This window comes from Leopardus geoffroyi, chromosome D2 (assembly GCF_018350155.1).
Source record: "Leopardus geoffroyi isolate Oge1 chromosome D2, O.geoffroyi_Oge1_pat1.0, whole genome shotgun sequence".
Lineage (NCBI taxonomy): Eukaryota > Metazoa > Chordata > Mammalia > Carnivora > Felidae > Leopardus > Leopardus geoffroyi.
The window spans coordinates 19536079-19553330 of NC_059334.1; the positions used below are offsets into that span (position 1 = coordinate 19536079).

The 17252-nt window shown below is 53.6% G+C and overlaps 1 long non-coding RNA gene across 1 annotated transcript; it reads right to left on the bottom strand.

Annotated features, from left to right (window-relative positions):
• Positions 1-12309: 12309 nt before the first annotated feature.
• Positions 12310-17038, bottom strand: LOC123576527. Its single transcript, XR_006701469.1, has 3 exons — positions 16924-17038; positions 16086-16258; positions 12310-12769 (listed from the first exon to the last, which is right to left on the bottom strand). It is a non-coding gene; the product is annotated as an uncharacterized LOC123576527 (long non-coding RNA).
• Positions 17039-17252: the final 214 nt, after the last annotated feature.

Sequence of the window (17252 nt, forward strand, 5' to 3'; positions counted from 1 at the left end):
AGACCTTTGATGCTGCTATTGCCGTGTCTTTCGGATGACTGTCTGCTACAGAACAGTAGAGCCAACCGAGGCAGCAAGCCCAGCTTCCACTCATTGTCAGAAACAATGCAGTGAAATAGTGTGGTGTATTTTACACAGGCGGTTTCTACTCCTCCACGCCACGTCGGGGAGAGAGTCTGAACGGCACTGAAGAAGATCCAAGAGAAGGCCCTGATCGGCAGGGTGCACGGCGGGCAGAGGGGCACGGGTAGCAGGCAGGGGATGCGCACTCCAGGCCCAAGTCCACCGCCTCGCGACAGACGGGCAGGCCAGTGACAGGAAGTGTCCCGCGGGAGCACCAGCAGCTTCCCTGGGGAAATGCCGAGCTGGTGGTGTTTCCAGTCGTGGGGTTTAATTCATCTTTTAAAGATCTCTGGGTTTTTAATTAATACGTGAGCTCTCTATTGTTAACGGTTGCCAATGATTTTCAAAATCTGAAATGTGCACGGGCACCTGGGTGGCTCATTTGGTGAAGCATCAGACTCCTGGTTTCACTCAAGTCATGATCTCGTGGCTCGCGAGTTTAAGCACCACGTCAGGCTCTGCACTGACAGTGTGGAGCCTCCTTGGAAATCTCTCTCTCCCTCTCTCTGCCGTTTCCCAGCTTATTAGAAATAAATAAATAAATAAATAAATGCATGAATACACACATACATACATACATAAATGAATAAATAAATAAACAAACAAACCAATAAAATCACACAAAAATTTAAACGTGCATGGACTCCTGGTGACTCAGTTGTGCGAGCTATTGACTTGTGATATAGGGGTTGTATGTTTGAGCAGCACACGTGTGTACGGATGACTTAAAAAAGATAAAATCTTTATGAACATTTTAACATGCACGCGAAATAAAACATTGCAAAGGAGCCAACAGTCTGCAGCCTCTGCGGGAGGGTACTGCGTCTCTAACACACCCCGCATGCACACATCAGTGTATAACTGATGCCTGGCAGGGATTTTAACAAGGGACAGGAAAACCAGCAGGGCCTGCAGGGACAATCTGGCAGCATCCACCAAAATTTTACATTCCACCTTCTGCGACCCGGCAATTCCTCTTCTAGAAATCTACGCTTCTTAATAATCACTTATGTCTATGACACAAGAGAACAAGATTTTTAACTTCAAAACCTGCATAGCGCCTGGATCCCATGGTCCAGAGAAGAAGGAAGTAGCTTGGGAGACTTGGGCCCTTCACAGGACTGGGGCTGAGCTGCCATCCGAAGGACGACAATCCCCCTAAACCCATGGAAGAGACAGGAGTGCTCTCACACGCTCACGTAAAAAGGCTGCGTGAGTGTAATGTGGGCCTGTCTCCCCGGGTCCTGTTCTGGGGACGCAGGAGGCGTCCCACACGAGGGGGCCCCAAGCGGTGAGGACGTGCTGCCACAGGCTGACCTTTCTGTGACTCGTGTTTCTCGGTCATGCCCTGGAAATTGAAGTCCACGACACTCTTGTCCACGTGCTTTGCCTTCAGGCTGTACTTGATGCCAAAGTCGCTCGAGTAATTTGAGGGGACTGGACAGGGCTCGGGGACAGAGACCGACGATGGACTGGTCTCTCGTCTATCACTCACGACAGCAACATTCCGGAATTAGGAGTCGCCAGGACAGGACGCACACGTTTGAAAACACCACCCACGGTCACACACCAGTGAGCCGGCCTCGGCCTACAACTTGTGCGCTGGGCAGCGAGGACCCCAAGCCTGTGATGGGCACCTGCTTCCTGGGGCAGAAACGAGCCGCGTTCCCATTCGGGAAAGGAACCCTTTGGAAGCTACGCACTTACCATCCCTTTCCAAAGGGACAGGAAATGCCCACACCTGGCCACAGCACCCGCGCCCTGGCTCATCTGATGACAAGCAAGAGGCGGAAGTAACCGGCTTGCTCAAGACACATCAAGTCCTCTGAGAAGGTGACACTCTTTCATTGGTAAAAAAGGTTCTAAAACATGGGCACGACTGAAAGGTCAGCCAATGACCTATTAGAGAGCACCCGTGTCCAGTCAAAGTGAACCATCATTAATTGAAAGGCTCGGGTTTACATTGTCGGGGGGGAAGTTAGCTCTTCACTGACCGGGCCCCAGAGCCGACTGTCCAGGGAACACTGCTCAGAAAGACAGCTTCCGTGGCAGTGACACAGGACCCACACACCCGGAGAGCACAGTCTTCCCCAGAGGAGACACTGCACTCGCCAGGAAACCACCTCCGGGGACATTGGCCTCTCCCCCCGCTCGACTGGCCTCAGGCCTTACCTTTCTGAGAGACGTGTTTCTCAGTTTTCCCCTGCTATTCAAAGCCCACAGCAGAGTGCAATTACCACCAGAAGGGAAACACGTTTTTAGAGGTCTCCAAAACAGGTCATCTGATCCCAGAATGCATGTGAAAGGTTTGAAACCGCAAACCGTGTTATTTTTTGACCTCTGCTTTCCTAAGCCACGGGCAGGCCTACGTCATGCCCAAAGCTCTGGGGATGGAAACTTTCGGCCATGAAACATTCTGCAACGCCCAGTAGGCAGTGCGGGTGGACCAGTAGCCACCCGCAGGCCCTGCACGGCAAGTTGTGCTCGTGGACTTCAGCCCCACAATGCCAACCCTCGGCGACCCCCTCCCGCCACACCCACACCTGCTTTTCCAAGAGCTCTTCCAAGAACAATACTATCATCAGTAACGACAACGGGCATGGTGGGGGGGCATCTGCGCACACGGCCCTAGGAGACAGGAATCCCCGACGCCCCGTTTTACAGGCAGTTAGCGCAGAACCGCAGCTGACATGTAGTAAAGCCTGAATGCAGACAGAGGGTTAACTCCAAAACCCAACTGCTGTGATGTAAAACAGGGTATACACGACCCTCAGTCCGAGACTGAGAGACTGAGGCCCAGAGGCGCCAGGACACCGGGCCTTAGCCCTGGAAACGGGCACGTGTGCGGCACTCTGCCATGTCTGCCCTGAACACCACCGGGTCACAGTGATACCCATGCAGGGAGGCTGGCTAGAAATGGTCCCCACGGGCACAGTCTTAGGCAGTGGAAGGCTGTCTGTCCCTGGTCTGTCTGATCTGTTGATACCAATGTGGGGGATTTCTACAAGAAACAGTGTTCCTCTTCTCACTTCTTAACCTGGAAAATCATCTCAGGTTCAGGGACTGGGGCGGGGGGCTTCTAGAAGCTCTGCACCTGGACGGCCACCCCACAGGCCTGAGTCGAGGCGCTATCTCGAGAGGCCCAGTGCATACCCTGGTCTAGAGGGAGGGGCTCCATCACCTGCACTCTGGTTCCCATGACGCCTCACTCACCTGGTCAACTCTGTCCACCTGGACACCAAACTTGCCTCGAATGCCCCTGATGGAGTGGACCTGGGACGAGTGCTTGGAGAGCTTCAACTGATACTCGTGGCCGACAGCTGACTGAAACAGGTCGCAGAGCAAAGGTGTCAGCTGCCGGGCATGGCAGCTGTATCAGACACCCCCGGGCATGGTCCTCGGGGAACAGGCCCCCACCTTTGTCCACACCAGGGCTCCTCCTGGGAACAGGCTCTGTGTGCAAGCTGGTGGAGGAGGGATCCCCGAAGCCACCCAAGACCCTACCAGGTGGGGCTTGTGATCTGAGGGGCAGGGGGAAAGGGCCGCGAGGCCGGGACCATCCACAGCCGAGTCTGACACCTGGCACCCACAGATGGCGATACAATCACTAGCTCTGTAAAGCGAGGCACTTGCCTACCGTGTGGCGTAGGAATGAGGACCAGAGATTTGCGGCGACAGGCGGAGACAGACTCACGCTCTTGGCGACACCATGCACTCCACCACTCTACACAGAAACTGCAACTGCAACGCCCGCTCTATCCACATACAGGGTCTGCCACGCAGGAGAGTCTAGGCTTCCCGTCACTCTGGCCTCGGTGGGACCAGCCACCCATAGCCTCCGTGCCGCACCGGGCACCACAGCACTTTGTAAACAAAGCTTCTGGAATGCAGCCCCCACCTAGCATTTATATATAAGCCCGTTTCTGAGATCTGCCCACCAAATTCAGTAAATGCCAGATGTGCCACATCCTCCAAAGCTGAAAATATGGACTACCGAGCTCCCAGGCAGCCCCCGGCCCTGCCTGGCCTCCCAGCACCAGGCTCTGTCCCCAGTGTGGACGGCCCAGATGTGTGACCCAGTGCGGGCATCTGAACCTTCCCTCTTACTGCCTGGGACACGGCGCATAGACACCCCTCCACCTGGTCTCTCCGGGGCCCTACAAGATACCTGGGTCAGGAGGAGCCTGGGTGAAGAGGAAATCAGGAGGCCCTTGTCAGCACAGTTCAAGGGAGAGAGCGGCGAGGTTTATTCCAAACTTCGGAGCCCCGCCACTCTCTCCCCTCCCCGGCTCTGCTCTGATGTCCATGCTGCCTGGACACCTGAGGCACACTGGCCTCCCACAGCCTCCAGGCTTCCACTCAAAAGTGCTGACAAAGCTCCCCTGGAGGACAGCCTGCGGAAGGGACTCCCCAGCACAAAACTTAGCAGAAAGAAGTTGTAAGAGAGCTTTTCTAAGAGTACTGCCAGAGATGCAGAGTGGCAATTTTTCCAAGTTTTTTTTTTTTTTAATCAAAACAGGTTGATCCAACTGAGAAAATCATGCGTATAACTAGGCATCAGCACCAGGGAGGGTGTGGTCTGGAAGCCGAGTCTCATGGTCCAGGCAGGGGGTTGGGCCAAGGCCAGGAACGAGTCCAGGAGCGAGAGCAGGAATGAGGTCCGCCTCACTGGCTCACCCGCAGACAAGGGCAGGATACCAGACAGCAGTGCAGACTGGGGCCTGGAGGCTGCCACACCTGCCCAGGCCACACTCGTGCAAACACGTGCCTGCCTGAGCAGAGTTTTGCTCTCCGAGACTCCATCACATTCTCCTCAAATCTTAACCCAGGGATCTCAGGGCTCTTTCCAACTCAGAGAGGACAGGTTACAAATAACTTCAGAGTTACGTGTTTTTGAGTCTCATTTTTTTATCTTTATTTTTTATTTTGCGTGAGACAAAGACAGAGCATTTCAAGGAGGGCAGAGATATCGAGAGAGAGAGAATCCCTAGGAGGCTCTGCACTGACAGCAGACAGCCCGATGCAGTGCTCGAACCCAGGAACCGTGAGATCATGCCCTGAGCCGAAACCAGGAGTCAGACACATGATAGACTGAGCCACCTAGATTTCTGACAAGTTGGTCCAATCTGGAAGAGCTGGAAGCCAAGCTTGCCTACAGGTGCAGGGTGGCACGGAGAGAGGGGCTGTGAGCCCATGGCAGCACCCCACCAAATTCATCCGTAAGGGCAGTCTCCCCACTCTACCAGGTGTAGACACCTGGGCATTTCCGTCAGCTGTCTGGGTACCATCACTGCACCGGCTGGTAACTCATGAGATATCGCTGAGCGCCTGCACAGTGCCAGGCCAGGCACGACGTAAGGAGGACAGGTCCCAGCCCCAGAGAGCCTCCACGGAAATACAGTAATGTCCAGGGTGAGTGAAGGACCACAGGCAGAAGACACCGGGGAAAGGCAGCTGCAGACAGGCTGGCGGGAAGGAGGGCTCCTCAGGGAAGCTTCGGGGCCTAGTAAGGCCAGAGCCCGAGGTGTTGAGAGGACAACAGAAGCAGAGAAGCCAGCAGTGACAGCTTTGTTGGTACTGCCATCAAGCTTCTCCTTGATAGATTCATTGTTTGCCCCAATGTGTCATTTTGCCAACCCAGAGCTAGAGACCCAGACAGACCACGAATTTCTCTCCGTTTCAAATCCCTACAACCCCATGGGCACAGGCTTCGTTTCAGGAACGAAAGGCCTCTACCTGTTTCCCTCACTGTCCGAAGCACACGGGGGTGACGGGTTGTCTGTACTGCAAAAGGCAACCAGGCAGCTTTGTCGAATCCAAAGATGATTCCACTCCCCACTCTGCCTGTCTAGATATCTCCGGGAATGTCAGTCACACCAGGAAACGTCCCTGTCTGTTTCCTGTAGCTCACTCTTGGTCCAACCCCAGCGTAGGCAAATTCCAGACCTGGTGTGCGGTGCCCCTAGGACGCCCCAAATATCTGCTCTGTGTGAACACAGTTCAGCGTGGCTCACTGTGACCCAGTGGTGCAGTTCTGCACTTGGCGCAACACTGAGCCCGATCTGAGCAGCATCTGCAATTACAAGGGACAGGTTAGAATTATAGACCCGAAATTCCGTATCAGCTGATGGCTTCCCTTCTATGCAGAGCAGAGGCAGACATCTGTTGGGTCAGAATAAGAGACACTGCTGAAACTGGGAAATTCACCTCTACAGGGAGGTCTGCAGAATGTACACAGGTACCTCCCTGGAGAAACATGTAACACACCAACCCCTACACCGTCGTCTCTTGCATGGGGCGTGGAATAGAGCGGACGAGCTCCGGGTGTCTCAGGACAGAGGACGCAAAGTGCCACCAAAGGCTGATGTGTGCAGTCAACCATGCTGAACCCTCTAGCTGGATGGCAGAGGAGGCTCGCCCACTGTCCTCAGTGAGTGCTGTCTCCCGGACTCACGGGAAGTGACTCTATACAGAGGGCCAGGTTAGACTGTTCTGTCAAGGTCATCAATGCCTGAAGAACGGCAAAGCACCTTCTGGCTGAAGCCTCGCCCGCCCACTGAAGAACAGCCCCAGATCTGGTTCTGGCACCAGCTGGCTGAAGGCTCGCCTGCGCCGTGAAGGAGAGTCGCTGATCTGGTTCTGGTCTGCAGACCTGCTCATATTAGGCTCGTGGTGAACTGGGGGCAGCAGTGACACCAACACCCACACTCAAGATGCTTCTGGGCTTCTGTCCTCCACCCAGAGCCCCCCCACCGCCCCCCAGTAAGGCCTTCTGCCACATTGCCCACACCCCGGCACACGTGAGAATCCTAAAAGTGCTTCTAAAACGCAGGAACACCTCATGAGAAAGGTCAGTCAACAGAGGAGGATCTCACCTTCACCGCATGGACTCAAAGCTCTTCTGCAAGAAGTCTGAGCCCCTACTTCGCCAACTCTGTGCCCGCAGCGAACCGGCACGTGCTGCCAACACCGACCTTGTCCATCCAGTCCTGCCACATGCCGAACTTCCTGCCATAACCACGAGAGGCTTTTGTTCCTCTTTCAAGCTCTTTTCCTTGAGGGTCTGGTGTTCTTAAAAATCATTCTCTCTCAACTTGTGTATGCTTGAAGGGAAAGAAGGGAAGGGAGGGAAGGGAAGGGAAGGGAAGGGAAGGGAAGGGAAGGGAAGAGAAGAGAAGAGACAGAACTGGGAATGGTGGGAGGGCGTCGGTGCCTTCTAAGATGACACGTGAGGTCACGTGGTGGGATCTCTACACCACTAGGCCCCATTCCTCCACACCCCCAGTCCCTGCCTTTGCCAGTCTCCCCTTACTCTGCCAGGCCCATCTTGTCAGTAGGGCTCAGAGTCAAGTTTACAGGGAAAACAGAAACTAATGTGCTCCGGGCCAGTGAGTCATCCCAAATCCAACAGTAGGTGTACGAAACTTGGAATTTTCTATATTTATATGGTGAAAAGGTTCTCTTTCATCAGGTAGCGGGATTAGGAGAAGCACTTTGCAAGCCTCAGCTCATAGCAGAAGTGGAAAGCAAGTCAACAATCCCACATCGCAGAGACTCTGAGGACGCTAGTCAAAGACAGTGAGGCAAAATGTTTAGACAGCATCTCTTTACTTGAAGTACTACTGGGTTTACATGTTCTTACATATTCGAAGGTGACACAAGACACTATCAGAATTTATCATCTAAAGCCCCTTTCTACATTTAACACTGGGAATAGTGAAGCAGATCACAAGCTGCGGTCAAAATATGGCAGGTCAAGAAGCCTTTAGAGCTGTCACAATCAGGGGACCACAAAATGGCACAAAGGCCACCCCACAGGGATGTCCACGGGTCACCACGTCCACACATCTGGATGGCAATCCCAGAGTATAGCGAAAAAGCAAACCAGCCCTGGCCACTGCCCAGTGTCCTTGGGAATGGCGACGGGGGTAGAACCGGCTCCAACACCTGGAACGGCCACAGGGTGCCCACGACTGTCCCAGGGGTTCTCCCAACATCCAGCATGTTTCAAAGCCACGGGAACAGAAACGACGATGAGAGCGATGGTGACTTCACCGGCTCGGGAGTCGGCTCCCAGGGCCTCGACATCCTCACGTGGCTTCTGTGGAAGGTGTGGGCTCAGCAAGTCACGGAGGAACCTACACTTGTGTCTAAAATACCCACACTACAGACTTCACCCTCTTTTGGGGATGATTTCCTGGCACTGCCTCAGCCGAGAACAGCTTCATTTTCCTGAAAGATATTGGGGCCAAGGAAGTCAAGCACCGCAGGTGACCCAAACAGATGAGAGGGATGGTCCCTCACAGTAGGGACGGGAAGGTCCAATCGGAAGCCGGTGCAGCGTAAAGAAAAGTCTGAGCACAGTTTCAAGGTTCCTTTTGCCTACACTTGCTGACTAGGAAACACCACCAGGAGAGGTGGCTGCATAAGGTCATGCCGAGTCAGGTGCAGGGCCCGCTCTCCCACGGGACAATCCCTCGGCTCTCCTATTTGGGGCTTTTCATGAGAACATGGGACTTAGAAAGCAGCTCTCCAGTATACCCCACGCGCAGTGACAAAGCAGGAAAATTAGAGTCGTGGAGGGGAGTTTAAGGTGGAACGTATTCAAAGACATGGTGTGTGGCAGGAACGCCCACTTGCGGAGAGCGTAGGTGACCGAGTCCCTTGATGAAATCTCCGCTCTTGAAGACAAGATGCTAGAATCATCAATACAGGAACTGTTTGTGATGGGAGATTCTAAGCCACCACGTACCTATGAAAACACATGTATAGAAGCATGGAGTCACGTGTTGTGGGAACATCAGCTCCCAAGACAGACCAAGTCGTGCCAGTGTGGGTTCACAGGAAAACTGTTTCCCCCTGGTCTGTGTCTCTGCCCTTCAAAAGACCAATTTCACACCAGCATTAAGATAGTCTCTTCCTTGATGTGCTCATGGTGCCCAGAAACTTTCACAGTCTTGACCCCCATCTCTGCTCTTTTCCACTTACATCATTCAGAAAAGTGTAGTCAATGAGGAGTGATTGTAAGGGGGTACACAGGGGATTGTAAGAAACACAGACAAGCCAAATGAAAACAAGAGGAAAATCACCTTTGGGAAAAGGGAGACAGAAGGACACTGGTGACTCATACCACAAAATAGGGTCAGTCTCCCATGGATCTCATCAGCACCCCCTCTTCCTGGGGAATGGACATGGTGTGGCCTTCCTAAGATTCCACATCTGAAAGAGCAGGGCCCGGGGTCACGGAAGCTTGGGAGAACGGCTCTCAGAGGCCACCCAACAAGTTCTCTGGCCACAGTGTGACAGCTCTAAGCTTGGGGGGCTGAGCAGCCGGGCCACCAAATGCACACCCACAACCCCGTGGGTTTAAAAATTAACATGACTAAAAAAGAAAATAAGATGTTGGAGACTAAGACAACCTTAGCCCTGTATTTTTGCAATGTGACAATGCCTTACTCACTGCTTTAATTACAAGTGAAAAAAATTTCTTATTTTTGTTAACTTTATTTTGAGACAGAGCACATGCGTGAGTGGGGGAGGGGAGAGAGAGAATCCCAAGCAGGGTCTGTGCTGTCAGCCCAGGGCTCGATGCGGGCCTCAAAGCCACAAACCATGAGATCGTGACCTGAGCCGAGGTCAAGAGTCAGACGCTCAACCAACTGAGCCACCCAGGCTACCCTAATTCAAAAATTTTAAATTAATTGACATTATTTATTTCTCTGAAAATGTTTACAAATAGCTTTTACTTAATATTCCGAGAGCATCCTGGCCTGAAAACCAGAGCCGTGGCCCTGAAGCACAGAGACTAGGCTGTGGGCCTCCCCTCAGCACCAGTGGAGAAAGGTTGTGTTCGCCTCCTCTAAGGATGGCTGCCCGGACGCACTGAAAACAATCCAAGCAAGTGGGACGGCAGCCACCGGTTGCGCAGGAGAGGCTGACCTACCCTCTAACTGCTGGATGTGCTCTGGTGTGTGCGCCCCGAAACCCTGTGGGCGGCCCCCATGCCCATGGCTCACAGCGGACGGAGGCCTTGGAGGCGGCACAGTGGGACACAGGCCTCCCTGCACCTGGCCCTCACCACAGCCCAGCCTGGCTGGCATCCTGGCATCCAGGCCTGATGCTGCTTCCTCTCACGTGTGGGCAGGATGGTTTCCTCTTGCATCACTGTCTCCCCCGCACGTCCTAGTGCCTTTCCAGAGTGGTTCCTGTCTCAGGGGTCCCTGACAGTGCCTTCTACCAAAGCAGAGAACACTCACCCCCAGCAGGCACACGCACGCTCGTGGCTAGGAGAGGCCCAGCACGCTCGAGTGAGAACATCAACCGGCAGTAATCCTGATGCACGCCAGAGGTCCTCTTGACCATTCTCCATCTTCCGCTTTCTTCCCGGACAGTCTAGGGCCTGTCGTGTGACCCGAGAGTCCTCTTCCCCGTGGGAGGGTTGGGCCCGTCCTCCCCACCCTGATGCCTCCGGGGTAGGACCGGGCAGAGCAGGCCTTCTCCGGAAACAGGTGGACTGGGGAGGAGGTCCCGTCTATGTGCAAATCTCTGGAACCTGTGCATGTGACTTTATTTGGAAAAGCGGTCTTTGTAAGTGCAGCTACGTGGAGGACCTGGAGACCACCCTGGACTCCCTGGGGAGGGGGCTGGGGAGGACACGGATGAATGTTCTTCAAAGAGGAGTCAGGTAAGATGCACCGAGAAGGGACAGGGCACGGGGGCCAGCAAGCACCGAAGCCGGGCAGGATGGAGCCTCCCTGCTCCCGCTGAAATCTGCCCACGCACCGGGTGGTGTGGACACAGCGCTGGCCTCAAGTCAGGACTGGGAAAGGTGCCGCAGGAAGACAAGCAGGAGAATCAGCAGAATCCACGCCACTTCTTCCCACCGAGGACTCAAGCGACAGGGGGGGAAGAGAAAGCAGAACGTCAGAGATGTTGAGAAACACCATCAAGTGAAGCCACATCATCAGGAAGGAGGCAACAACCCCTCTTGGGCGTGCGCCTGCTGCCCCTCTGCAGGGGCCGTGGGGACAGACCCCTCCCGGTACCGCGGAGCACCCACCTGGGAGGTGGCAGGACGCGGCCAGCAAAAGGCGAGGAGGAAAGTGTGAAGTCACAATTACATTCAGAACACTCGACGTGACACACAAGAAAGGACCTTAAGGGCAGCAGTGAGGAGGGTAGAGTGGCCTCAAGGAGGAGCGTGTAGCGGTAGGAGAGTCAAGGGTATTCGGTGGGACCTGGCGGGTCTGTGGAAAGGCCTGCAAGCCCCGGAACATTCGGTATGGGGCGAGCACAGCCAAGGATGGCTAACGCGTGTTCTCAGAGAGGCCACACCCCTCGGACATCTGCTCGGTGCTTGGTCTGTTTCTCAATTGACATTTCTTTTTTAAGCATAATTGGATTCACCAAATCAAGTTTTAATAAACCGTGTGCAACCTAATGTACCTGTGGGGAATTGGTCTGTTTCCAGAAAGTCTCAGATGCCTAAGGCTTGCCCAGCGTTGGTGGGGAAAAAACAGAATGTTGGATGTAAAACGCAGGGAAGCACTTTGTTGTTCCAAACCTCACACTTAACACTGAGGACTAGGAAGTGCAGAAACTACAGATCAGCCAGCAAAGGTTCTGAACAGGAAGACACAGAATGACCTAACTATGCCCTGACAGAAAGGAGAAGGGAAGTCTTACTCCACAGAAAGAAACTATGTATCCTTCACAGTTAGTAAACATCGGCCCTGGCGGGAGAGACAGTACAGGAAGAGGAAATCCCAGCGATTGTCAGCTGTGCCCTCCACACAAGGCCCACGGGTCAGGGCGTCCATCCCTTGACCCAATGGCCGTAAGCTCTCTGTGGCGGGGAGGGAAGGAACCATCCCAGAGTCGCCTGAGCTATGAGGGATCTTGTGCCAGAGCCTCCTGAGGTGGCTTCGTGAGGGCTGCTTCGGAATCTGTGTCTTCTCCTGTCTCTGCCCCTCCCATGCTCATGCTCTGTCTCACTGTCTCTCAATGATAAATAAACATAAAAAACTTAAGGAAAATCTACAAATGGAGAATGAGGTCCACTCTTGAAACTTGTTCAAAAAACAAATGTAAAAAGTTGATTTCCGTAAGAACGGTAAGCCCTTTATTAGTGTTGCACGACATTATTTCCAGGGTCTCGCGCCTTCCTCCTGGGTGCACACCCAGCACCCTGCCCCACGGTGGGAGCCCAGTGCTTCTTGATTGGTCTTCTGTGAGTTCGGGTGCCAGGGAGCTCAGGGTGGGCGTGGGGCAGGGATGGGGGGAGGATGTGCCCAGGTCCCCCCCGCCCAGGCTTGCCGCGGCCCCAGCTCCCAGGTTCCTCGGGTCACTCCAGGCAAGCTGCCCAGGCCCCCAGGACTAGGCTCTGATAGAGCCCACGCACTGAGGACACCCACGATGCCTAGCTGTGGTAGGTGGAAGAGCACACTAATGTTCAAGCAGATAAACAGAAGTTAGGAGTCATCTTAGATCATTGAAGCCTGAGCGGGCCACAGCCTTGTTACATACGAAGTCGGCCATTCTCCACCATTGTTCACATTCCAGTCAAAGAGCCTCCCGTGGCGCCGTCGCCGAGGGGCTGGGGCAGGTCAGCATGTCACGGACCGACGACCAGCTGCATCTTCTTTGGCTGCATAGAGGACAGAGAGGAAGTGACCCAGAAGTCTGCAGGGAGCGTCTCTGCTGACCCAGCAGCTAAGTCACAAATGTCCTTTGGTCTACATTGTTTTCTCCAAGAAGGTGCCTTCCTAAAGTTTTGTCATCATCCAGAAATCAAGACTGATTGGAAATTAAAACACAAAAGTGTATACTAAAGTTACCAGCCCTTTTTTTTTTTTTTTAATTTTTTTTTTCCAACGTTTATTTATTTTTGGGACAGAGAGAGACAGAGCATGAACGGGGGAGGGGCAGAGAGAGAGGGAGACACAGAATCGGAAACAGGCTCCAGGCTCTGAGCCATCAGCCCAGAGCCCGACGCGGGGCTCGAACTCACGGACCGCGAGATCGTGACCTGGCTGAAGTCGGACGCCCAACCGACTGCGCCACCCAGGCGCCCCTTACCAGCCCTTTAAAATGACCTCGCTCTGCAATTTTGTTTACAGGTATTTACCCACATTCCTGACAGCCATTGGGCCCCCTGCCCAGAAGGCAGCCCCAGGGGGTAAAGCGAGACAGGGCCACACTTGTGCCAGGACCCTGACCGGGCACAAGTCAGCAGAGCCCTGGGCTGCCTGGGCCTGCTCCACCGTCTATGTGAAATCACCTCCCTGCCATAGAAGATACTACCTTTTCGTTTTCCAAATAGTCTTTAAGCTGCAGACAGTGCCACACGCTGGGACAGTCCCACAGCACCCTTGCCCTTGCCCTGTTCTCCTCACAAGCATGGGTTGGTTCTTATGGCAATGACAACAGTCTTAAGTGGTGGTGTGGGAGGAAATCAGTCCTGGTTTTGTAGAAGGAGAATGCAACGTTTTGTGTCTTTTCAAATAAATAACTGAAACATTCCCCCAGAGCACAGGGCCCTGGATTGCAGTGAGATATCCGGCTACCCCCAAAACACAACTTACAGGCTCTATTCCCAGGCTGCAGCCAGCGAGTTATGATGTCAAAATATTTCTGAAGACTATCAGTGTCAAATAGCAAAAAGGAAAGAAACCAAACTCCTCATCTCTGTGAAACTATTGGTTCCTCAATAGCTAATTGGTTTGTTTATTTATTTTTTATAGTTTTTTTTTTCATTTTTGAAAGAGACAGAAACAGCAAGAGTGGAGCAGGGGCAGAGAGTTAGGGGGAGAGAGAATCCTAAGCAAACTCCCCGCTGTCAGCTCTGCGCCCACTGCAAGGCTCACATTCACCAAGTGTGAGAACATGACCTGTGCCAAAACCAAGACTCAGATGCTTCACTGACTGAGCCACCCCGTCGCCCCTCTTTTTAGAGTTTGAGAGAGAGAGAGAGAGAGAGAGAGAGAGAGAGAGAGAACGAGTGTGTATGAGGAGAAAGGGGCAGAGAGAAAGGAGGAAGAGGACCCAAAGCAGGCTCCACGCAGAAAGCAGCCAACCCACACTTTTTGTTACCTCTCAACTTGCAAAAATACACATTTCGGGGAGCAGTGGGGTGGGAGAACCAGAAGGCACTACCACGAAACTTACTGTTTTCATTACAGAAAGTATAAGGATGTGAAAGAAAACACATCAGCAACATCTAAGGGACAGAATTTTCCCAGCATGGTTCCAGGAGCAAAAGGTCTACTTTCAGTATCAAATTGCATACAGCCAGGTGGCAACTATCCAAGTTATTGTAAAACACTTTTATACACTTCAAACATAGGGACATTCAAATCAGACCACTGTTAAACAGTTTCTACAAATTTGCATTCCCAGGGAACCAAAAGCCTGAGGGTTCCTACGGAATTGTGAGCAGCAACAGAAATAACGGCCTTTCAACTGAAGTACAACTGAGTGTGCCAGTCATGATCCTTATTATGAGTTCTGAGAAGGAGACGAGATTGAGGCAGACGGAAAGAGAAACCAACGGACAAGTCCGGGGACTGAAGGGGAAAGAGCCCCTAGCGGGAAGGCGCCCTGTGGGCCCACTGTGGACGTGAGGCACCCCGCTCCAGACCTTGCAGGCTCTCGGGGCACTGAAGAGTGGCCACACGCCTTGCTTGCTCTCCAGTGTATCACAGAGCCCACTGAGTTCTTCCCCGGCTCAAGGCCCCGTCCCGTCGTCCCACCACCTCCAGTGTCCCCTCTTGGCCCACCTCCTGCTCCACTCCACTAGACTGCAAACCACCTCTTCTGTTGAAGAGGGCTCACTTTTATTTATCAGTTGTCGGATCACTGGGATATGGTTTCAACCTGCCTCCTTCACCCACTTAACTCAGCTCTGGGACACGGTCAACCCACGTGCGACCTGCTCTGCAGTGGAAAGTCCCAGAGAGATATGCCCGCACCACTCCTCGGCCCACACCCCGGGCATCACAGCGCCTCAGCTGCTTGGTAGCAAACGAAACCCACTGCTGTTACTCGTTGTCAGAATCAAGACCAGTTGAAAATAAGATGTACTGATTAGACTGCAAAGGTCAGAGTCTATTGAAGAGAAACTCAAACACTACAGGGGAAGGAAACACAGGGGCAGCCTAGTGAGGACGCCAGAGAGATCACCAGCATGAATGACAGGTTCTGAATGCTGGTGACCAGGTCCTCACAGGGGCTGCAGTTACACATAATGTGATGGAGCTTCTGTGTTGAAAGTGTCTCGTGGATATTTAGATGCAGACACTCCTGAAAGCCATGTGACAGAAGTGCTCCCACTGTTCCCAGGTACAGGTGAGAAAACGGAAGCACGGGAATGCTAATATGGACTTTGCCCAGACCCCCAAACCCATCTGTGCAGGAGCCAGGCTCAGACGAAAGTGCGCTGGGGCCACACCCTCACGTGAGCCACAACATATCCTCCGTGCACAACTTCTCAAGGTGCACTGGGAATCCATGTGAGTCCCTTCAAGATTTCATACGTGCTCTACGTCCTCCAGGACCCACAGTTGAAGAAGAGCCTCAGGTTCAGCGTGGAGGACATAATACTGCTCTGCCGCTATAGAGTCTATTGAGCAAACGAACAGCTACTGCTTTCAAAACAGGTACAGCTGAAAAGTGCTCAGCAAGGTGACAAGAAACACAACGCTTATTTTTATAGTTTTTGGTGTTTTTCAGCTTGTCCGCCCAATTTGCTGAGTCCCAGGGCACGCTGGGAAGGGTTTTCAATTCAGTGGCTGCAATTCAGTGGCTGTGGGGAAGCAGAGTGATGAAATGGGAGGTGGGGGGTGTCCACAGCCACGTGAGGTCTCCCGACACGGGGAGGGGTCTGCAGGCAGAGAGACCACGGATCTAGAGGAATGAGGCCAGTAAGACCACCCACACGCTGGAAACACGCAGGGGACACCAACCTGGTCATGCAGGCTCGTCGCTAGTGTGGCTGGGGTGGACCTTTTGTTTTCTGGCGAGCAACCAACAGATGGAAGATGTGATGCCCTTATTCTTGGGGGCGTTGTTCAGTGAGTCCTGGCTATTGCTAGTTTTGCTGACGTTTATCAAAAGGCCATCCTGAGAGCCTGTGGATCTGGGGGACGCACAGGAGAGCATCTTCCACGCGTGCTCGTCACACGACACACCGCCCCGCGTGATTAGAAGTACAACCCCCCAGCTTCTAGGGAGGGCTGCGCCCTGGGAGCTGACACTCTCTCCCTCCCAAGTATATCTGGGGTCCAAGTGCCCTGGATCGAGAACGCTCAGCACCCCTCCCTGGCCGTGACCCGGGAGCACGGAGGACATGCACACCTGAGCCACCCCAGGACGTGGTGTGAGTAACAGAGAGGCTGCTGGAGCTGCCTGGTGGGGGTGGGGGGAAGAGAGCATGGCTCCTGACAGCCCCACAGGGCACAGTGCGGCCCAGGGGAGGAGCCCTAGGGAGCATGTCACCCAGGACCCACCGGGAGGAAAAGGGAGGTCTCAGGACGGCTGGTGCGTAGGATCTGAGCAAACGAGGCTGCCCTACAGCCACCAGCATCACAAGACTCTGGTCTTTCCCACCTGCCTTTTGCCCTGCCGGCCACACCCAGGGCACCCAGGCAGGTATCCCAGGAACGCCGTGCACGTAAACTCAGTTCATTGGCCTTTCCTTGGAATCGCTGTTCCGACCCTTTCTCCCCCATGTAGAGATCAAAGGTTTCTCAGAGCTGAAAACCAGCGCACAGGCATGTCTCCTACGATGCCTGTGCCCCTTACTTTGTGGCGTCCCTGATGTCCTCATGGCTGGCTTTGTGCAGTGCCCCTTGCTGCAGCCTGTCCAAGCTCAGGGACCTCTGGGAAGAAGGAGCTGATGGTACACATCGTGTCCTTGCCACCCTGTATTGCGACTCCTCCTCCAAAGGCAGCAACTGTGGGGTGGAGAGGAGAGTGACATGAGTTAACCGTGCACCCAGACAGAGGAGCACACAGCCCTGAAATCACAGCCAGCAACTCATTTGAAAAGCTATGAGCTGTGCTTTGTGCAGCGTCCAAAACGCCTTCCTAGGATCGGCCTAACGCCAGGCGAAAGGGTGGATTCGCGTCCG